Source organism: Gobio gobio (genome assembly GCF_949357685.1).
Source record: "Gobio gobio genome assembly, chromosome: 10".
Taxonomy (NCBI): Eukaryota; Metazoa; Chordata; class Actinopteri; order Cypriniformes; family Gobionidae; genus Gobio; species Gobio gobio.
The window spans coordinates 7272541-7296851 of record NC_137116.1 but is presented as its reverse complement, the minus strand read 5'-3'; positions in this window follow the sequence as shown (position 1 = coordinate 7296851).

Genomic DNA, 24311 nt, shown 5'->3' with positions numbered 1-24311 from the left:
GTCCCTCAGTTCTGATCGCTGCTGCTTCTCTGTGGTGACAGACCACACTCATGTTGTTTGTTGTTTCATCACCTTGCCAACTGCTCATCTTCTGCGCTCGATGTTAAGTGTAGCACGTTATTTAGATGGTGGCAGCGATAGCTTCATTTCATTCCTCCTTTTTATTGTCCTGTCATCAGTTGGACAGATACTGAAGCTATGCTCAGAATATTTACAGTGCATACAGTGAGATATGTTTCAGTACAACACCGGCTCTTTCTGCATTACTCTGAGCTCAGTACAGGAATGTAACTACGGCTCTTTGTCCTCATTTTCACTGTTTTCCTCTCCTCTAATCAGTCTTTCTATCACTCCTCCAGCCTCTGCTCAACTCCTTTTGTGATGGTCCACTTCATCGTGGTTATAAACAAAGCCCCCAACTCGCCGTCATCTACACCACTCTCTCTCTCTCTCTCTCTCTCTCTCTCTCTCTCTCTCTCTCTCTCTCTCTCTCTCTCTCTCTCTCTCTCTCTCTCTCTCTCCTCTCCTCTTTCTGCACTTTCATCTGTTTACTCCCATTTTAGAGAGATTGCATTGAATTACTGTATGTTAAAGTGACCAGGTTTTTCACAATGAGTGATCGAGCATCATTATTTATGTAAATGTGTGATCTTGAAACAGAATAACAGTGACATCTCTTCTCTTCTCTGATGATGAGGGCAGGGCAACCTGTCACTCACATAAGATCCTCCAATAGCAAACCACAACCATCCAATCAATTATATATGGACAAAATCAAGCCCTGCCCTACATTTGTTCTTGTTTGTGAAGCAGTTTCACTCAGATATACAGCACAATAAGGAAGAAAAGACTAGCGCAACTTCTGTTTGATGCAACTTTTTGATGGAGTATTTCTGTGTCAAAAATACTCCTTCCGGTTTCTCATAAGTTTCGGAAAGTTTTTTTTCGAGTATGGGTCTATCTGACGGCAGATAGGGCGGAATGTTCTTGTACGGGTCGGGCTCTTCTCCCGGAAGGGCGCGGGACAGCAAGAGAGCAAACGCTTTAGGGATGTCATCGGCTGCGCACTGCAGTCACAGGACTTCACGAAATCAACAATGTCACCAAAGATGTGTGTTTTTGGTTGTCAGGGCAAGACAACTCTGTACAGCTTCCCAAATAACCCAGCGTTAATGGGACAACGGATGGAGTTTGTTTTTCCGGAGCAGTTATGCAGGTGTTTATGTTTGTTCCCTGAATTTCGGCGACGATGGTTTATAAACAAGGTACAGTTCAACTCCGGATTTGTAGCTCGTCTAATGCTGAAAGATGGAGGAGTCCCAGCGATTAAGGTTCACGGTCGTATGTTGGAAGCAGGCGGTGAGTAAAACTGCTTCAAATGTCTTTGTGTTGTTTGCTATCGACTCGTTCATTCAAATGTGCTACTATTCCATTGTTTTTCTATGTAAGCACGCACTAATCTGACATACAAAACCGTTCCGCTTGCTACTGCTAACATTAAATCGCATACAATAGTCCATAGAGTACACGAGGAAACACACACAAATGTTGTAAAACTCGTGAGCATGACAAGCCGCTAAGCCAGTGGTTCTCAAAGTGTGGTACAAGTACCACTAGTAGTACTCAGGCTGCCTCTAGTGGTACGCAGAGGAATCACTAAATAAATTAATGTTTAAACACATACATTTTAATTTAATCTTTATTTGAGTAAAGTTTTTGTTTTACATTTAAGTACAGTACAGTTTTGATTTAACTTTACAACACATTTTAATTTAATCCTTATTTAATTATTTACCTGTATGTAAGCACAGTGCAGTGTTAATGTTAAAGTGGCTGACAACAATCAATATTCTTATTAGGAATAAACTGCCTAGTTTTTTAACTGTGCAGAGCTGTGGCTGAATAGTTAGGCCTACTACGCTACTGTATTTTAAAGTTGGTCATTATAGTGGTACTTGGAGAGCCAAATATTTTCTGAGGTGGTACTTGGCATAAAACGTTTGAGAACCACTGCGCTAAGCATATAACGTTACAGTAGTACATACCATTGAGACATCCTGCAGTAGTCTTCGTTGCTGCTTCTCCTGTTCAATTTCAGCCTCTAGATCTGATTCTGGATCACATATGTATGGCTAAATCTGATTGCTAGTCATGGTTTATTTAGGATGTTTTTTTTCACCACGTTTAAGGATGTCAGAGCTTTCAGACGCTCTCAACGCAATAGCTGTGTGCGTTCGTGATTTTTTACCTCCGCCCACACGATACGCCTCCAGCCACTTGTTTTTTTCTTTTATAAATATAATAAAACTAAAGACTTTTCGGAGATATGAAGGATGCAATACTACTCGATAGGTCATCAAGATAGACATGAGATTGACTGAAACTGAGTGTTTCACCCCCCCTTTACGTTGCTTTCTCCGAATTGGAGCAATAGAGTCTAAAATGTCAGTACAGGTAGAGTTAAATAAAATTTAAATAAAGTTATTTGAGGGACAGTCAAGAGAGACCAGATTACAAGCCTCATCAAAATGAGAAGCAAAATCCTCACTAAAAGTAGAGCTAAACATGCGCCACCAAATAGTAGACTTCTTGTCTTTAACAACCGGATCTGAAATTGAACAGGTGAACATCACAGGTTTGTGATCCGAAAAACCCAATTTCAGGGGCCTATTTTGGTCTGAAAAAGTCTGGTCTAAAGCTCATGGCGCAGGTGCACTTATGGCGTGTCCGAATCCTAGTTTAACGATGGAAAAAATTGTCGGCGCGTCGGCACATGGTCCAAAAGGGTTGTCTCTAGTCTCTTAATGAGTCATGGGTGTGTTTTAGGCATAATAAACCAATCAGAGTCTCATCTCCCATTCCCTTTAAAAGCCATTTGTGCTTGGTGGATTCACTATTTACATGGAGGAATTGTGAATCTGGGTGCATTCTGCGTGAGAGCTAATTAATGAACACAGATGTAGCCGGATAATTTCCATAATGACCAATACAGTCTACCAGTTAGCATCTGGTTTTGGCCGGTAAATAATGGCGCAAACACCAGTAAATTGATGAGTGAAAACCTTAGTAAATCACCTTGCGTGATTCATGTAAATACTCTCCTCACATAAATACTGCGTCTGAAAGAGAAACTCCTACAAATGCATATGCAATAAGATCAGCTGCAAAAATAACCCTGTCCACGACTTTTCAGCGCTAATTTCTCACTGCGTGTCTTTAGTAAATCCTGACAGTAGTTTTTAAGTTTGAAACATGACAGGTGGTTTCTAGCCGGACATTAGTTGATTGACTAGTTTCAAAATCAGTTGCAAAGATGGTCTACCAGTTCGCACCAGCTAGTAACAGCTACTGTTTCAAAACACAACTTTTATTATGTTATTTTAAAGGCTCCTAATTTTTTGGGGGAGTTTCCTACGACAGGTTTACATGGACTCAAGGTCAAAAAACACTTTCATTTTCTCATAATATCCATTGCAGCATCAGCTCTTTTCTCACAGTGTCTGAAACGGAATGATCAAGGATTCAAAGGGGCTCCTTTCCGAGAGCTGCTCTGCTCTGATTGGTCAGATGGCCCAATCTGTTGTGATTGGTTGACCGCTCACAGCACATGTAGGAAACCAAACGCTCATTAGCATAATTTCAGTTCTGAATTTCAGCTCTTCCTCAGCACTTCATACACAGTGATACGAACAGTAACGATAGTGTGAGTTTACGTATTAATTACAACAGCGTCTTCTCAACATGAACAACACAAACCAAACTCCAGCCTCAGCTACAACTACAGTGTTTGAGGGCGGGGCAAAGCAGACGCTGTTCACAGGCAGCCATTGAAGACCAGAGGCAAGCATTATGCAAATTGCCAAACCTAGGTTTGTGCAGGAAGTGAGGCTGGAGTTACTAATGACTCGTTTCAGGCGGTTCAAAATCGGTTCTTTCTTTTGGGAGACAATGGGCCCTATCTTGCACCCAGCGCAATTGACTTTGTACACCGACGCTTGTGTCATTCCTATTTTGCACCCGCGCAAAGCGCGCTTTTCCCTCCACAGAAGCACGTCGCTAAACTAGTGAATGAACTTGCGCTCCCTGGGCGGTTCAGCGCAAAAAAGGAGGCGTGTTCCGGCGCAAACAATCCCTGGTGCTATTTTGCTGTTCCATTAAACAATTGCGCCACTGACCAGAAAAAACCTAGTCTAAAGTCAGTGGCGCGTTGCGCGTTGTTCATTATGCTATTTTAAGGGCGCATGCTTGACCATAATGTATAGCGTGCACAACGCGCATACACTTTGCTCATGTAATCTACACAGATGCAACAGTTATTTTTGCAAATCATAAATTGTTACACTAAAAAAATATTAACACATGAGATGACGGAAATCATTGTGGTGTGCCACGAAGATGTGAAAAAATAGGCATAAATCTAGCTTACAAATGATTCAGGCTAATTGTAATAATTAAGGATAAGACCTGTTTGCCCAATAGTGGCAAGACATATATGTATATAAGGACATCTGACAAATTGGTTTGTCCGTCAAGAACCAGGAAAAAAAATCGACTGAAAAACTGAAAAAACTGAAAGACTGAAAAAAAAAAGACTGTGAAATCACCTTTACCATAATGTACAACATTACAACTTCACTTCTCTGTCTTTCACTGCTCTTACAAGAACATCAGTCTCCTCGGCTGTGAACCGCTCCTGGCGTGCGCCTGGTAAATACGCCATAATAATAGCAATCCATAATGGAACTTGCGCACCTGCTTTTAAAGGGAATGTTGGATGACACTCGGATTGGTTTATTCACGTTACGCCCAAACCACACCTATGAATAATGAAGCTACTTCAGACCAACCCATTTTAGATTTGCGCCGGGCGCAAGAGCCATTTATCCCGCCGGGAAAATAGCAACAGCGCCGAGACCCGCCCACAAAGTTACTTGCGGTTCGCGCTTTGACACTTGCGTTTCAGATCGTTGAAATAGGGCCCAATAACTCCATTTGATCTTTGAAACTTTGCAGGCATTTTACACTTCATGAAAGGTAATATCCAACACCTGAAGATGGCGAGGAAGACAATGACGACGTCAGTGACGATGGTGTCAACAATTACAATAAGAGACGACGACGGGGATGATCTAATGATAATCAGTCATATTCCATTTCAGCTCAGTAATTATTCACAGCCTCAGTTCCTCTTAAGTGTCAGTTTATGGAAGAACCACCTCCTTACTTCCCAGCTTATCCTGATCGCTATCACACCAGCAGGAATTTAACCCGCAGATCTGAGAAAGTCAGTGATTGATTAGAGACGTCGCCCTGGGGTGAAGAACACATTAACGTCCTCTTAAAAGGGACAGCTCACCTAAAAGTGACAATTCTGCGACCATTTATTCACCCTCATGTGTATGGAACACGTAAGGAGAAGATGTTCCCCATACAATGAAATGATGACAGATATTTTCATTATGGAGTGAACTATTCCAGACTGATGAAACACTTACTAATTCTTCATCCAAACACTGTGTTCAAATGTTTAATAACCTGTGAAAAGTGTGACAGCTTGTTCCAGTCTCCTCTTCATGTTTTAGAAGATTTCTAAAGGGGTGAATGATTTGAAAAGAACTAAAAGTGAGAAAGAAAGAAAAGAGAGAGAGAGAGAGAGAGAGAGAGAGAGAGAGAGAGAGAGAGAGAGAGAAAGAGAGAGAGATTACCAGTCCCCCTCAGTATCTGCTCAGTCATCGGTTTGTCTGCTGCACAGTGTCTATAGTCTGGCTCCAAAAGTCTTATCAGTATTCCTCTGTGACTTATACAATAACACACACACACACACACACACACACACACACACACACACACACACACACACACACACACACACACACACACACACACACACACACACACACACACACACACACACACACACACACACACACACACACACACACATACACACACAGAGAGAGAGAGAGATTATGTCTGTTGGTCCAAATGCATTCGGCAGGCTTGTTAAATTCAAATATATTAGTGTATCTGATTAATTTAGAACTACAAAGTAACATCAAATGTTAATATGCAATACAAACTATAATGTACATACTTAACGTGTGTGTGTGTGTGTGTGTGTGTGTGTGTGTGTGTGTGTGTGTGTGTGTGTGTGTGTGTGTGTGTGTGTGTGTGTGTGTGTGTGTGTGTGTGTGTGTGTGTGTGTGTGTGTGTGTGTGTGTGTGTTTCTGTGGCAGTAACAAACCTCAGTATGGGAGGTTTAAATGTCTGTACCGATTGGATATGTAATTAGCCAGGTAGTTAACTAAACATTTGGACAGTTAAACAAACTTTAACAGCTTTAACGGTTACTACGCCATGACAGTAGTTCACCGGGAAAAAAAAGACAAGGTGCTTTATAATAACTGGAGAAAACTATACATCGGCATTCCCAGTCATCGCAATGGCAGTTGCTTGGCATTTGCCACATTTACTCACAGACATGGACATTTTTAACTGTGACATAGAGATCCACTGGAGGCGAGTGTAGATGAACCCAAGTGCAATTTTATTTCCAATAATCCAAAGTGAGAAAACAGAAAATCCTAATTGCAGTCTGTATAGTAATAATTCTAAAGGTACATTTTTACATATGTTTTGGGATTGTTTGGTCATATCCCATTTCTGTAGTTCAAGTGCTAAAAAACATCACAAGTTGCAGTTTAACCATGATCCTTGTCTTATATTGTTAAATGATGATTCTTCTTATAAGTTTACATTAGTTCAGAGAAGACTGTTAATGTCTGGCTTAACTGTTGCTAAAAAGATCCACTTTTGCAACATGACTGAAGCGTGGTGTTGTGAGGCTTCCCCTCGTGTTTATGTTGACGGGCGTTCCTCAAGTTTACCGCTATGGGCGTGCATTTGAGTCAGCGGGGAATGAAAAACAAAGGACTTCCCCCAGTCTCCATGTGCTCTATTTCTATTGGATAGTCGCGTCGCGTTCAACAGATTAATTTGCATAAAGATGGGCATCAACCAGCTTGTTTGACGTGCAGCATTTTTTCAAATGCAGCGCCGCCTTCCCGGGATGCTTTGCGGGCGCGTTAAATTTGCTCGACGTCACCCATAGGATTAGGTTCCCTTGCAAAGTCAAATGTCTTGCATTCGCCTGAGAAACTTTGCATTCACACTGGGAAGTTTGCGTTCCCTTGCAAAGTCAAATGTCTTGCATTCGCCTGAGAAACTTTGCGTTCACACTGGGAAGTTTGCGTTCCCTTGCAAAGTCAAATGTCTTGCATTCGCCTGAGAAACTTTGCGTTCACACGGAGAAGTTTGCATTCCCTTGCAAAGTCAAATGTCTTGCATTCGCCTGAGAAACTTTGCGTTCACACTGGGAAGTTTGCGTTCCCTTGCAAAGTCAAATGTCTTGCATTCGCCTGAGAAACTTTGCGTTCACACAGGGAAGTTTGCGTTCCCTTGCAAAGTCAAATGTCTTGTATTCACCTGAGAAACTTTGCGTTCACACGGAGAAGTTTGCGTTCCCTTGCAAAGTCAAATGTCTTGCATTCGCCTGAGAAACTTTGCGTTCACACTGGGAAGTTTGCGTTCCCTTGCAAAGTCAAATGTCTTGCATTCGCCTGAGAAACTTTGCGTTCACACAGGGAAGTTTGCGTTCCCTTGCAAAGTCAAATGTCTTGCATTCGCCTGAGAAACTTTGCGTTCACACTGGGAAGTTTGCGTTCCCTTGCAAAGTCAAATGTCTTACATTCGCCTGAGAAACTTTGCGTTCACACAGGGAAGTTTGCGTTCCCTTGCAAAGTCAAATGTCTTGCATTCGCCTGAGAAACTTTGCGTTCACACAGGGAAGTTTGCGTTCCCTTGCAAAGTCAAATGTCTTGCATTCGCCTGAGAAACTTTGCGTTCACACTGGGAAGTTTGCGTTCCCTTGCAAAGTCAAATGTCTTACATTCGCCTGAGAAACTTTGCGTTCACACGGAGAAGTTTGCGTTCCCTTGCAAAGTCAAATGTCTTGCATTCGCCTGAGAAACTTTGCGTTCACACGGAGAAGTTTGCGTTCCCTTGCAAAGTCAAATGTCTTGTATTCGCCTGAGAAACTTTGCGTTCACACGGAGAAGTTTGCATTCCCTTGCAAAGTCAAATGTCTTGCATTCGCCTGAGAAACTTTGCGTTCACACAGGGACGTTTGCGTTCCCTTGCAAAGTCAAATGTCTTGCATTCGTCTGAGAAACTTTGCGTTCACACTGGGAATTTTGCGTTCCCTTGCAAAGTCAAATGTCTTGCATTCACCTGAGAAACTTTGCGTTCACACAGGGAAGTTTGCGTTCACACTGGGAAGTTTGCGTTCCCTTGCAAAGTCAAATGTCTTGCATTCACCTGAGAAACTTTGCGTTCACACAGGGACGTTTGCGTTCCCTTGCAAAGTCAAATGTCTTGCATTCACCTGAGAAACTTTGCATTCACACTGGGAAGTTTGCGTTCCCTTGCAAAGTCAAAAGTCTTGCATTCGCCTGAGAAACTTTGCATTCACACGGAGAAGTTTGCGTTCCCTTGCAAAGTCAAATGTCTTGCATTCGCCTGAGAAACTTTGCGTTCACACTGGGAAGTTTGCGTTCCCTTGCAAAGTCAAATGTCTTACATTCGCCTGAGAAACTTTGCGTTCACACAGGGAAGTTTGCGTTCCCTTGCAAAGTCAAATGTCTTGCATTCGTCTGAGAAACTTTGCGTTCACACTGGGAATTTTGCGTTCCCTTGCAAAGTCAAATGTCTTGCATTCACCTGAGAAACTTTGCGTTCACACAGGGAAGTTTGCGTTCACACTGGGAAGTTTGCGTTCCCTTGCAAAGTCAAATGTCTTGCATTCACCTGAGAAACTTTGCGTTCACACAGGGACGTTTGCGTTCCCTTGCAAAGTCAAATGTCTTGCATTCACCTGAGAAACTTTGCATTCACACTGGGAAGTTTGCGTTCCCTTGCAAAGTCAAATGTCTTGCATTCGCCTGAGAAACTTTGCATTCACACGGAGAAGTTTGCGTTCCCTTGCAAAGTCAAATGTCTTGCATTCACCTGAGAAACTTTGCATTCACACTGGGAAGTTTGCGTTCACACTGGGAAGTTTGCGTTCCCTTGCAAAGTCAAATGTCTTGCATTCGCCTGAGAAACTTTGCGTTCACATGGGGAACTTTGCATTCCCTTGCGAAGTGAGAAACTTTGCGTTTCGCTAGAGAAACTTTTGCTTTCCCCTGTGAAACTTGGCATTCCCTCGCAAAACCCAACAGTTTTTGCGAAGCCAAAAGTTTTATGGGAGAATGCAGACATTTTGCGAGTGAAAGAAGAGTTCCCTGGAAAACGCATCACATTTTTGATAGAACACAAAAGCGTTGAAATATAATTTTTCCTCCCATCTCGCATGTCCCTTTAGGGCAGGGGTGGGCAATTCCAGTCCTCAAGGGCCACTGTCCTGCAGAGTTCAGCTCCAACCCTGATAAAACTCACCTGCCTGTAGCCTTCTAGTAATCCTGAAGACATTGATTAGCTGGTTCAGGTGTGTTTGATTAGGGTTGGAGCTAAACTCTGCAGGACAGTGGCCCTCGAGGACTGGAATTGCCCACCCCTGCTTTAGGGGCTTCGTAGCATTCACATACCTGCATGGTTCAGCTCTACAACTGCACATTTCTGAAATAATTGATACAGGCCACACAAACACACAATCACAAGCATAATCGCTGACATGCACTACTGAAAGTTGAAAACCAAAGAGATCAAGCAGAGATACTGAAGTGACTGTTTATCAAGACACTGAAGGGCAAACAGACCACAGTTTGACTGTTTAGAAAGATGAAAGAGCAGGTGAGGTCAACGCGTTTAGCATGGAGATTCTTCTGACCTTGCTTGATCTGTTCTCGTTTCCTCTATAAACACACACACACACACACACACACACACACACACACACACACAAACACTTACTACCCCTATTGTTTGTGTGAGCAGGTGTGTGAGCGATGATAACGAGAGAGATGAGCTGTGGTTCAGAGAGGTGGGGCTCCCTCAGAGGAGCTGTACTGGCATTTACATACATTACACACACACACACACACACACACACACACACACACAGGCCTCACTCCAGCCCTGCCATTTCTAGGATAGCCATAACGAATGCTAGGCTGTAGTAGCTCAGGCTTATCTCATCTGAGTCTCTCCGCCTTCTCGCAGTCTCTCAGTCCGTGGGTCACATGACCCTTCCCTCTTGGCTTTTTACTCCTGTCTGTTTCAGATACACCCCGTCTGTGTCATACGCAGCTGTGAACACCTCAGCAAGAGCCGTGACAGAGAGTTCGGAGGCCCCAGGAAGGGCTCGCACCTCTTTTCACCGTTCTGCGAAAGATATCGCTCTCTCTCAAATGCCAAACCAACTGACATTTACTTACAAGAAACATCGACAGCAGAACACCTGACACGTGTGAAAGTGGGCACTACAAAACTACTAAAGGGACAGCTCTTAAAGGGACAGTTCACCTAGAAACAAAGATACCATTTACTCACCCTCATGTCATTCAAAACCTCTTTTTCTATATAATAAATGCCTGTGAAGCAGTAAATTACAAGTAAAAATGCCATTTGCCAGTTTTTCAATGTATTTCCTGTAGGCTACCTATACTTTACATGATGAAGAACAGACTGAAAAAATCCACCATAAAAAAATACTACTGTGGTTGTGTCACGAAATGTAGTGTATATAGTTATTTTGACCTCAAATATGTGTCTTATATATAAACAGTGCCTATTATACAATCTGATTAGACGCTTTCTCAGATGCAAGCTCCAGGCCGTCAGCGGCCGTTCAGCGCTCGTGTACCCGCAGAAAACAGCTTCATCTCGGACAGTCCTTTGGAAATTTGGAAAACAGTCCTTTGGAAATTTAGAAATTTTACATAAATAAACAAATAATGAATGCAAAAAATAAATAAATACACATTTCAGTTCTTAACAAAGAAGTTCACCCTCTGCAGCAGCTCAGGCAGCTCTTTGCTATCTGAAATGTATATTTATTCAGTTATTTTTAACATTCATATTTATTTATTTATTTATTTATGTATTTCTGTTATTTACAGAAGTCCAGAAATGTAATGTTTTCTGATTATTTGGTTATGTATTTCTGTATGACTGGTGATGCTTTACTGCATGATTATGATAGATTTTACAAAGCTCTGCAGTGGAGATTGTCATCCTCAGGTGATATTGCTTCTCGAAAAAATGACCTAAGGGAAGACGTAGCCTACCTGGGGCTCGTCGGTAACTTTTATGTTTTTCCGTGTTGGCATGTCGGTCAATGGCGGCTTTCCCCTGACTACCAACATCCACTTCACAGCGACACAGTGTGCTTTTTGATATAAATTCGTGCTCTTTTGTCCATTCCGGATTAAATGAGGTCCGAGTGTCTGACATTTAGGTATGTTAACGTTATGATATGACATAGCCAGGCCAGCACATCGTGGAGGCTTGTTTAATTTTTTAACCAATGATATATCATATTTATTTGACACCGCTTTCAACCAATCATTTGTTTGACCAGAGATCTTACGGCATTATACGCTATGCTGCTGCGTCCCAATAAAGATTCTAGAGCTGGGTTTTATAGGCCGATTCAGCGCAACTCCAAAAAGGAGGACAAATGAGTGTCCGGCTTGAGGTTGCGCCGGACGCCGGACAGAGATCTTAAAATCCAGACTGTCCAGGCAAAATCCAGATGTATGGCCACCCTAGTTTTGGTTGAGTCTGGTCTAACTTAGGCTACTAGAGCTTTGCTTTTGTACATTTGACTGAATTGTTTGCTTGTGTTTTATTTCCTATTGTCTTTTATAATGGCTATTGTTGGTAATTTAAATATTATTGTTCAATAATATTATTTTATATAAATATGCCATATTTGGTATTGATAAAGGGTCCATTAGTGATTGCAATACTCGACTTCAGTGACCGTTACATTATTAAACCATTAGATGGCGGAAAAGACGGTCTTTATGAGTGACTGGATGTAAACAAGGAAGATGTTTTAGCGCTGTCAGTCTTTTAAAAGGACAAAGACAAAGATATCGCTTTCCTCTGGGGACATTCAAACTGATTTTTAATGGATATAATATTATGGACATTGACCTGAAGTATGAATACTACACTCACCTGAAGAATTATTAAGAACACCTGTTCAATTTCTCATTAATGCAATTATCTAATCAACCAATCACATGGCAGTTGCTTCAATGCATTTAGGGGTGTGGTCCTGGTCAAGACAATCTCCTGAACTCCAAACTGAATGTCAGAATGGGAAAGAAAGGTGATTTAAGCAATTTTGAGCGTGGCATGGTTGTTGGTGCCATACGGGCCGGTCTGAGTATTTCACAATCTGCTCAGTTACTGGGATTTTCACACACAACCATTTCTAGGGTTTACAAAGAATGGTGGGAAAAGAGAAAAACATCCAGAATGCGTCCAGTCCTGTGGGTGAAAATGCCTTGTTGATGCTAGAGGTCAGAGGAGAATTGGCCGACTGATTCAAGCTGATAGAAGAGCAACTTTGACTGAAATAACCACTCGTTACAACCAAGGTATGCAGCAAAGCATTTGTGAAGCCACAACACACACAACCTTGAGGCGGATGGGCTACAACAGCAGAAGACCCCACCGGGTACCACTCATCTCCACTACAAATAGGAAAAAGAGACAATTTGCACGAGCTCACCAAAATTGGACAGTTGAAGACTGGAAAAATGTTGCCTGGTCTGATGAGTCTCGATTTCTGTTGAGACATTCAGATGGTAGAGTCAGAATTTGGCGTAAACAGAATGAGAACATGGATCCATCATGCCTTGTTACCACTGTGCAGGCTGGTGGTGGTGGTGTAATGGTGTGGGGGATGTTTTCTTGGCACTCTTTAGGCCCCTTAGTGCCAATTGGGCATCGTTTAAATGCCACGGCCTACCTGAGCATTGTTTCTGAGCATGTCCATCCCTTTATGACCACCATGTACCCATCCTCTGATGGCTACTTCCAGCAGGATAATGCACCATGTCACAAAGCTCGAATCATTTCAAATTGGTTTCTTGAACATGACAATGAGTTCACTGTACTAAAATGGCCCCCACAGTCACCAGATCTCAACCCAATAGAGCATCTTTGGGATGTGGTGGAACGGGAGCTTCGTGCCCTGGATGTGCATCCCACAAATCTCCATCAACTGCAAGATGTTATCCTATCAATATGGGCCAACATTTCTAAAGAATGCTTTCAGCACCTTGTTGAATCAATGCCAGGTAGAATTAAGGCAGTTCTGAAAGCGAAAGGGGGTCAAACACAGTATTAGTATGGTGTTCCTAATAATCCTTTAGGTGAGTGTATATCAGATGCAGGTAATACACTCATTTTAGTCGATCTCTCTCTCATAATAATACTCTACATAATAATACAATAAGCTTCAATGAAGCGACTCAACGTTTCTTCGTTACTAGATCTAAAGCGGCGTTTCTGAATTAGTAACGGAGGCTTGGGCTCAACTGTCAAACTGAGAATTGAATCCGTGGCGTAAGGAAGTAGTTTTGCACAAAAGAGGGTTTTTAAAGACACTCTGTTGTTGTTTCTGATTTATTTACACACTTGTGCCGTCGAACTGTTGTATAAACGCAATATCACACTCGTAGCTGTGCGATATGGTATACAGCCTGCATATCGCATGGCTACGAGTGTGATATTGCTCATATATTATGGTGGTTTTTGTGATTTTTCTGTTCAGCATGAGTCTCCATTCACTTCCGTTGTTTGGAAAAGAGCAACGTGAACATCCTGCGTCCTTTTGTGTTTAATGGATGAGAGAATATCATACAGTATGACATTTTGCATGAACTTCACCTTTAATAATCACAGAACTCTGAGAGCTCAGACAAAGAGTGAGAGAAAGACACTAAAATAAATGTCTTCTAATTGTGATCTAGACCCTGGTGATATTCAGTGTCTTGAAACTTTAATTGTGTGCTCTGCTACTGATGTCAGTCTTCGTGTGTTTGTGTGAAGGTGTTTCTATCTGCATCTGTTCCTCTTCACAGGGTGCTAATGAACAGTCAAACCCACCTGGGCTGTGGGGGGATATAGATAGATAGATGGATAAAAAGAGGGAGGATGAGAGCGAAAAAGTGCATGCAGGAGGACAGAAACTGGAGTCCTTTACAATCACAGTATGCGCTTTCACATGCCTCAGTTAGATGATGACCTCGCTAACGTCTGACCGATCTTTCATGAATTAACACAAAGAATGACTGTAATACATCAACTAGAATCTGATTGGATGAGCCGTGTTTGAAGCGCGTCATCATTATAGCAAATATGTTAAATACCAAATAATAATAATAATAATAATATAAATAAAATATTTTTTAAATAATATACCTTACTAGAAAATATTATTTGATTTTTTTTAATTTAATAATATAATATAATATAATATAATATAATATAATATAATATAATATAATATAATATAATATAATATAATATAATATAATATAATATAATATAATATAATATAATATAATATAATTAATATAATATAATATAATATAATATAATATAATATAATATAATATAATATAATTAGTGCTGTCAAATCAATAAATTGCGATTAATCGCATCCAAAATAAAAGTTTACATAATGTATGTGTGTGTACTGTGTATAATTATGTATATTTGAATACAAATGCATGTATATATTTAAGAAATATTTGCATGTATATACTGTATATATATTTCTATAATTTATATATATATATATATATATATATATATATATATATATATATATATATATATATATATATATATATTATATATAAATATAAAACTATTTGCTTAAATATATACATGAAGGTGTGTGTATTCAAATATGCATATTAATTATAAACAGTACACACTCATATATTATGTAAACTTTTATTTTGGATGCGATTAAATCGCAATTTATTGATTTGACAGCACTAATTATAATATAATAAATAAAATATCAGTGGCAATGTAATACGGTATTTTTAACACAGTTAAAGGGGGTTTAGGCACTTCATGCAGGGGGGGGGGGGGGGGGGGGCATTCTATAATTAGGGGTGCATTTGGATGTTGACAATGTGAAGAAATCAAGTTTTATTTTTTCCCAAAACACAAACAGGACCTTACATAAAACCCTTAAAATCAAGTACTTATTCTATTAGCCAAACTCAAACCCAGGTTAGCTTTTTTAACTAAGATTATGGAAAAAAGAGAGGACCCAACTTTTAGTCTTTCATCCGTGTCCTTCAAGATGAAATGACATCACACTATGCAAATTATGTGAGATCCATTTCTTTTTGAAGGGGGTTCTCCTAGTGGGTAACTTAGTTGACAGTGGTTTTTCGGACACATAAAATAAGGTATATCACAATAAACACTTATTATTTTTGAGGAGCACAACCTAATGTCTTAATTATCTAATCTAACTGAAGGTAAAACTATTAAATTAATTAATGTTTGGGATCATTTTAATGCTTAAATGCAGATTAGAATGAGCAACTTTACAAAATCGGACAGCTGAATACCAGGGTTCTATGTGATACACTCTAAAAAAAAATAGGTGCTATATGGCACTAAAAGTGGTTCTTGGTTGTAATCATAGGGGAACCACTTTTGGTGCTATATAACACCATATCTTAAAATGTTCTGTATATGGTAGCGGTGCTATATAGCACCTCAGCCAAAGAACTGGTGAAGAACCGCTGAAGAACCGCTGAAGAACCACTGAAGCACCAAGATTGGTGCTATACAGCACTTAAAGAGGTTCCCCTATGATTACGAGCCAAGAACCACTTTTAATGCCATATAGCACCTTTTATTTTTTTTGAGTGTATGGACCTAATTTTTGAACAAAAGATATGGGTTTTTCCACATAGTGTGACTGGTGAAAATATAATTTTGTACTATGAAAATAAGCACTGGGGCTTCATATTTATGGAAATATATTAAAAATATACATCACGGACATGAGATGTACCCGCAATTATAGAATGACTTGGGGCGTTTGGTGGATTTTTATGTCCACATGAAACAAAACTGCATATTTTTACATTAAATGTTATTCAGCTTTCATGCCACATGGTTTTTCATGCATAGATGTCCAAATGAACACAAATTCATAATGATTAGTAAGAATATCTTTTTTAAAAGCACTTGAGTTAAATTCCCATGTAACCAAACATGTTTTCTCAACTTCACTTTGAAATAAAAGCTACATATACTTAATGAGCAATTTTGAGTAGTATTTACTTGTTCTCTTTGACATAAAATACAATTGATTGTGATACATATTTTTTATTGTGTAAAACCATTAAATTAGATTATGTCCCTCAAACTCTAATCCACCCTGTTACGTTGGTGCTACTTACCCTTTAAAAGCTGAAGCGTATGCCCTAAATCACATGACTTCTTAGAAGTGACAAGCAACTCCAAGAACATTTTTCACAATACAATGTTTAGTATGTTTAGGTTTAGTTGTTCCAAACCTGTATGACACAAAATAAGATATTTTGAAAAATTTCGGTAACCAAACAGTTGATGGACACCATTGACTTCCATAGTATTTTTTTTCCAAAATATGAAAGTCAATAGGGTCAACTGTTTGGTTACCGAAATTCTTCAATATACACTATATTGCCAACATTTTTGGGACGCCTGCCTTTACATCCACATGAGCTTTCATGACATCCCATTCTTAATGTGTAGGGTTTAATATGGAGCTGGCCCACCCTTTGCAACTATAACAGCTTCAACTCTTCTGGGAAGGCTTTCCACAAGGTTTAGGAGTGTGTTTATGGGAATTTTTGACCATTCTTCTAGAAGCGCATTTGTGAGGTCAGGCACTGATGTTGGACGAGAAGGCCTGGCTCGCAGTCTCCACTCTAATTCATCCCAAAGGTGTTCTATCGGGTTGAGGTCAGGACTGTGTGCAGGCCAATCAAGTTCCTCCACACCAAACTTGCTCATCCATGTCTTTATGGACCTTGCTTTGTGCACTGGTTGCAGTCATGTTGGAAAAGGGGCCATGCCCAAACTGTTCCCACAAAGTTGGGAGCATGAAATTGTCTAAAATGTCTTGGTATGCTAAAGCATTAAAAGTTCCTTTCACTGGAACTAAGGGGCCAAGCCCAACCCCTGACAAACAACCCCACACCAAAATCGCCCCTCCACCAAACTTTACACTTGGCACAATGCAGTCAGGCAAGTATCGTTCTCCTGGCAACCGGCAAACCCAGACTCGTCCATTGGATTACCAGTTAGTGAAGCGTGATTGGTCACTTCAGAGAACACGTCTCCACTGCTCTAGAGTCCAGTGGGGGCATGCTTTACCCCACTGCATCTGACGCTTTGCATTGCACTTGGTGATGTAAGGCTTGGATGCAGCTGCTCGGCCATGGAAACCCATTCCATGAAGCTCTCTACACACTGTTCTTGAGCTAATCTGAAGGCCACACGAAGTTTGGAGGTCTGTAGCTATTGACTCTGCAGAAAGTTGGTGACTTCTGTGCACTGTGCGCCTCCGCATGCGCTGACCCTGCTCTGTTATTTTACGTGGCCTACCACTGCGTGGCTGAGTTTCTGTTGTTCCCAATTGCTTCCACTTTGTTATAATACCACTAACAGTTGACCGTGGAATATTTAGTAGTGAGGAAATTTCACGAATGGACTTATTGCACAGGTGGCAGCCTATCACAGTACCACGCTTGAATTCACTGAGCGCGACCCATTCTTTCACAAATGTTTGTAGAAGCGTCTGCATGCCTAGTGCTTGATTTTATACACCTGTGGCCATGGAAGTGATTGGAACACCTGAATTCAATGATTTGGAGGGGTGTCCCAATACTGTTGGCAATATAGTGTATCTATCTTCAAGATATCTTTTTTGTTCAACAGAAGAAACTCATATGATGACAGAATTTACATTTTTGGCTGAACTGTCCCTTTATGGCCCACCCTGTTACACATTGCATTGTAAAAATGTCATGTAACAGAGTGGAAAATTTTCATAAAATGTGTGAAATATTTGGTCAGGATTATTAGGTTATACTAGCCTGAGCTTGACTAGTGTGTTTTTATGACATTTTCTCCCTCTGACAAAACTAAATGAATTAAATTTTTCTTCAACAAACCTGCTCACTCCAAAATCCGACAAAGCGTAGGAATGACCCATGTACATTAATGTTCAATTAATACCAGTAAGCCTTTATTAATGATTTGTCTTGTTTACTTCCCTCACAGGGGAGAGGGTACGGGATGATGCTCTGTGTCAAACTCTCCTGACAGTCTAGAGATGAATCTGCATCAACAACATCCTAATCGTGACCCGATGCTTGGGAGCGCTTTGAAGCAGCCAATCTCTGTTCACTGTGTAGTCGCTGTTAATGTTTTTTATTTAGTCAGGGTCCTCTGTTACATTGCCGTCTCTGGGGCACATAGCAGCATCTGGCTTCCCCGAGGGGAACGGGACGAGAACAGCGCTCTCCTGGGCCCTCGAACCGACACAACACTGCCACTCTCACTGTAAACTGTCCTATCTGGAATCAAGAGTGATGTGGGAGGAAAATATGGGCCATATTAAAAATTCTGCACGGGCTTGATAAGGAAAATTTGCCATGCTACGTTAAGAAAGAGACATTTTAAAGCCTTTATGTATAAAAAGTATGCATTAATTATGCCTTGTAATGCACTTTATAATGCATTGTGTGATTTCATGAATAATTGTAACCACAGTTATAATACACCTTTAGCATTAAAACTCGACAAACAACCAATTTCAGATCTGTGAGTATTATGATGCACAAATGTATTTGTAAATCAGAAGTATTGTTCATTGTGCATTTGTGTTTACTAGTAATGCTAACAAATAAAACCTTAGTGTTATTGAAATTTTCATTGCAATTTTCATTCCCATAAAATCAGGGGCGTAACCATTAAAAGGTGCCGTTTTCAATTTTCTTCAGCTCTGTATTGGACCTCCTGCATGTTGAATATTTGTTTACATCCGTGTGCAAATATGTGTCTTTTACCCTAAGCTCTATCTGAGATGATATCGCATCAGTTCACGGATTTAAATCCATAATTGAGGATGCATGCAAATAAAAGGTACATGAAAAGTTGTTGCATAGCAGTCTGGGTACACAATTTTCCCTCACCCTCTTTGTAACCGACTCTTCTGCCAGGCACCACGGAATGTAAGTAGCTGTTAATTTAATATGCAAATCACTTTGTTGTCAGTCTGAATGCATTTTCTAATTAAAAATGTGCCATCAATGTGAGTAAAAAGGATTGGGGGCTGGGGGCACGCAGAAGAAGAGAGGACGTGATCAAGGTCTGGTGTAATGAGATATTACAGGCAGATCAGCCCTTGATGCGAAAGTTCAGTTCGACATGGCGCGCGGGTGGACTCTTTTAACAGGAACGGAAACCGGCGAGCAGAGCAGCATGGGTAATATAAAGGGCTTAGTGTTGCCTCTGATGTCGTGCCTGTGGAAGCCAGCGCTGGTCTCTGACTCGATCTCGAGTAAACAGATGTTAAAGAAGATAGTGTAGAAGGGGCCATTGGAGATTCAAGGCGTAAGCCCCGTTCACACTACCAGCGAAACACAGCGACACGATCCCATTCATCTCAATGGAGAGCTGGTTATTTCATGAGCGATAGTGACCGCTGGAGACAGGATAGGCCTGTCCAGTGACGCGACAAAGTTGAGATATGTTTAACTTTATGCAAAAGAAAGATTTTCGGGAGAAACAACCAATAGAAGTGAAGTCAGTGGATCGCACATCCTGTAGTGGATTGTCGCCGGCAAAATGTATACGTTATTTTAGCATGTGATCGAGTCGGCGCAGAGCAGAAAACGTATCGGACCCATTTGAATTCTGCACAGAATCCTGTATTTTACGGTTGGAGATTAGGAGGAAACTGTGGCTTTACCGAGCTCAACGGCTCTGGGCGAGCTGTGATATAAACTAAATGCCATTGGCTGTTTTGAAAAAAGAGGAGGAGCTGTTTGATATGTCCCACCCTGTCTTCCCTGTAAGAAAAATATCCATATTTAAAACTTTATCAAGTTCCAGCCGATTGCCTTCCGTGGAAAAGTGTTGAAAGTGAAACTCAAGATGCCTACGTGACGTCATGACGAGTCTTTCGATCGGCAGAGGCACTTTCAACACTTTTTCCATAAATTGAACACGGAAGGCGATCGGTCGAAACTTTACTTTATAAAGTTTTAAATATGGATATTTTTCTTACACAAACGCATCGATTTGCTTCAGAAGGCCTTTATTAACCTCCCGGAGCCGTGTGGAGCAGGTTATTTGACGGACAGATGCATTTTTTATGGACTTCAAAAACAGAGCAACTATTACTGCCATTATAATGCTTGGATTAGCCTGGACTTTTGTAATATAACTCAGATTATATTAGTCTGAAAGAAGAATATATACACCGTCATATACACCTAGGATGACTTGAGGGTGAGTAAATCATGGGCTAATTTTCATTTTTGGGTGAACTAACCCTTTAAGAGAGTAAACTGGGTCAAATTTTATTTCATGTAGACAAATGTGAAAAAAAACTAGAAAAAAAAAACGTAGTATAGGTGCAGTCATATTTACTGTTGTTCAGCCAATTTTCATGGGCGTAATCCAGTCATTTCAATAGGATTCCAGGTGATTGGGCACAGTGTGCTAAGTTCACGGTTTTCCCCCGGAATTGGGCTACTTTAACACTAAGGCTGTTTTTCATGTCCGTGGGTTGAAGCAACCCCAGTAATGTGATATTTAGCCCCGGGAATGCGAATTTTAGCAGGGAAACCCTGCAGATTTTACCCCCAGAGCACGATTTTTACTGGGGTACCCCTATAGTTTGAAGTTTTTTTAAGCAATTGGGCAGGTTTTGTTTTGAAAACCTGGCCACCCTGATTGGCAAAGGCAAAAGATTTTCTAAATTTAACCACACCTTTTCTGTTTAATTTTAAAGACCTATTTTCACACAGTTTCTTGCACGATATTATGTAATGACATCAAAACACTTTTACCATAGTGCATGATTTGTATACTATATGCATTTTGACGTTTGCATTTCATAACCAGCTCATAAGCAGCGTTGCACATTCAATGATGAGCACTTGGGTCGAAACAAGCTAAAATGCCATGGTTGCATAAGTAAATGCATTTTTATCTCACATTTGCTTTTGTTAACATTATCAGTTAGGTTTAGTGTAGGGGGTACGGTATTTTCCGTGTGCTGGAGAAGGAACCTTTTAGCGCTGTAGAAAGAGGGTTCACTCAACATAATGATTTGCAGAAATGTCACCTATAGGCACATTCACAAGTTCGCACTTACATTTATAGAGAATAATTCAATGCGTTTTTTTTGCGTGCTGTCCGGGGGGAGGGCTTCGAGCTCGGAATTAGGCCTGAACCCAGAGTACCCCCCGTATATGTAAGTGGTTTTAGAGTTAAAAGGTGTGGCGAAGGGGTGGTGGAAGGGTTGCTGATAACTGTCAACAAACGGAGGTAGGACTGCTGCGTCTATATATACCTCTATTGTTGATTAGCTGAGTGCTCTCCACCTGTGTCAATTGTCTGAACGTGCTTCTCCCGAACCTTGTTTATAAAACATAATTTGTTGAAATAGGGTGCAAATATAGGGGCATGAAAAACAAATATGCTTGAGAAAAGAAACTTTACATGGTTATGAGGAAAGGGAAAAATGCATATATTGCGTTGTATAAACATATCCACAAAAAAAGTAGAATAGTAACCATGCTTTCTGTCAAAATACCACAGTAACTACTGTAAAACCATAGTAAAAGAACATAGGATATCAGTGATTTTGGGCCCTATTTTAACGATCTGAGTGTAGGTCTGAATCTCACGGCGCAGGTGCACTTAGGGCGTGTCCGAATCCACTTTTGATAGTTTTAACAACGGAAAAAACAGTCTGCGCACCCAACGCATGGTCCAAAAGGGTTGTCCCTAGTCTCTTAATGAGTCATGGGTGTGTTTTGGGTGCAACGTGCAATAAACCAATCAGAGTCTCATCTTCCATTCCCTTTAAAAGCCATTTACGCTCGCACCATGGCGGATTCGCTATTTACATGGAGGAATTTGTGAGTGGAAAGACAGAACACTTCTCCAGAGCAGTGTTAATTTTGACAGCAAATCTTGATTTAGTTTTAGTCATAGTCTTTTGACTAAAATGCCATTTAGTTTTAGTCATATTTTAGTCACCTGAATTGTTTTTAGTTTTAGTCTAGTTTTAGTCGACTGAATATCATAAGATTTTAGTCGACTAAATCTACAGTAGATTTAGTCGACTAAAATCTAATGAGTTTAGTTAAATTGTAATACATTAAGCATTTAAGCATTACATAACCATCACTTGAACTGACATTTTGACATCATTTTGTTTTTGACATTAAAAATACACGAAAGAGAGCTCAATTCACTTTTTTGTTTGTTTAAAAAAAAAACATCTATATAGTTTTTATAACTTTGTATTTCTGTTTTAGTTAGTAGGCCACATCAGGTTAATCTAAAGCTTCAAAAAAAAGTGTTTTTTTTATTTTATTTCAGTTAACATTTATTTAATTTCAAGTAATGAAGATTTTTTGAATGGTTTTAGTGAACCATTATAACCCTGATACTTTATTGAATATGTGTCAAATACTGGTCTTTCCTCCTGACTATGAATTAAATGGGAATTCAATTAAATACAGTTTATTGTGTATCAAAAAACGAACATATAATGCATGACTTTTAATGATAAACAAGCTCGAAATGCACCGGGACTCTTATTTTGAAATGCGGCTTACTATTGCAGTTGCAGGAGCTCATTCAAGTTCAGATGAGGAGATAACATATGCATTGTTGCAACCGTCTAAAACATATTACTATATAAACATGGTAAAGTCATTACTCATCAGCATTAGTTCATAAACAATTGCCTGGCATAAATGTGCGCTATTCATTGATTGTGAGCCGCTCTGGAGCGCTGGATTCGGGATGCGCAAGCCTGTAGAGCAACAGCGCCGTGTTCTCCAGCGGTTATCAGCACGTTCAAATCATGTGCGCATCTGTTACACAGGACATCAGTTCTGACTGGATCTCTTCAATAATCGACCCTCCCTAACATTTTCGTCTCGTTTTTATTTGTTTACGAAAATGACAGTTGATTTTCGTCATAGTTTTTGTCATCCATCTCTAGTTTTTATTTAGTTATCGTCTCGTTTTCGTCAGTGAAAAAAGGTCGTTGACGAAAATTATGACGAAAATTATTCGTCAAAGAAACTAACACTGCTCCAGAGAGGAATCCTTTTATTAAAAATACTCCATCTGCAAAAAATACTGCGCTATTGACTTTAGACCTGGTTTGTGTTGGTCAATGGCAGTTGTTTTCAGTTCTTCAAAATAGCAACACGCCAACAATGCGCCTGAACTCACCTGATTTTCAGACCAGCACGCCCATGTCGAGTGCATTTGCTATTTAAACAACGTGGTGCTGGACGTGAAAATGAAACTGCGCCTGGCGCCACATCACGTTGGGTGTATGATAGGGCTCAATAATTTGCAGAAATGTCTATATAGGCACATTGTTCAAATAGGGTGCAAAATTAGGGGCATGCGAAACAAATACGTTTGAGAAAAGAAACCTTACATGGTTGCATATTTTGGATATAAAAATGCATATTTTGCATATATTACTATATAGTAACCATGCTTTCTGTCAAAATACCTCAGTAACTACTGTAAAACCATAGTCAATGAATATGGAATCTCAGTGATTTTAAGTCATTTCTATTTATTTTTTTGAAAACAGTGTTTGTTAATAAGTTGTGACAGTTTTAAATGGTATTTTGATGGAACCCAAGGGGTGAAAACATCATTTTTTAAAGTCAAATTCTCAAAGCACAAAGATTTCACAACTTTCGCAAGCAATGTTTAGGTGGAAACAAATCTGAGGTAGACCTCCGCCCCACCCGCAAGTCATGCTATGGAGATAAAGATAGGAGAGGCGTGTGGGTGAGTGTTTGTGTTGGGGGTGGGGTGTCAACTCAAGCAGGCTTCCATGTAGCTAATTTATTTACAGATTTAATTAGACCGATTGAGCCCTCACAGTTCTGAGAGAGTGACTGAAAAGCAAGGGAGAGAGAGAGAGAAATGTTGCCAGCGCTACACTACTTTAATTACTCTCTCCTGCACCAGATCCCCTCTCACTG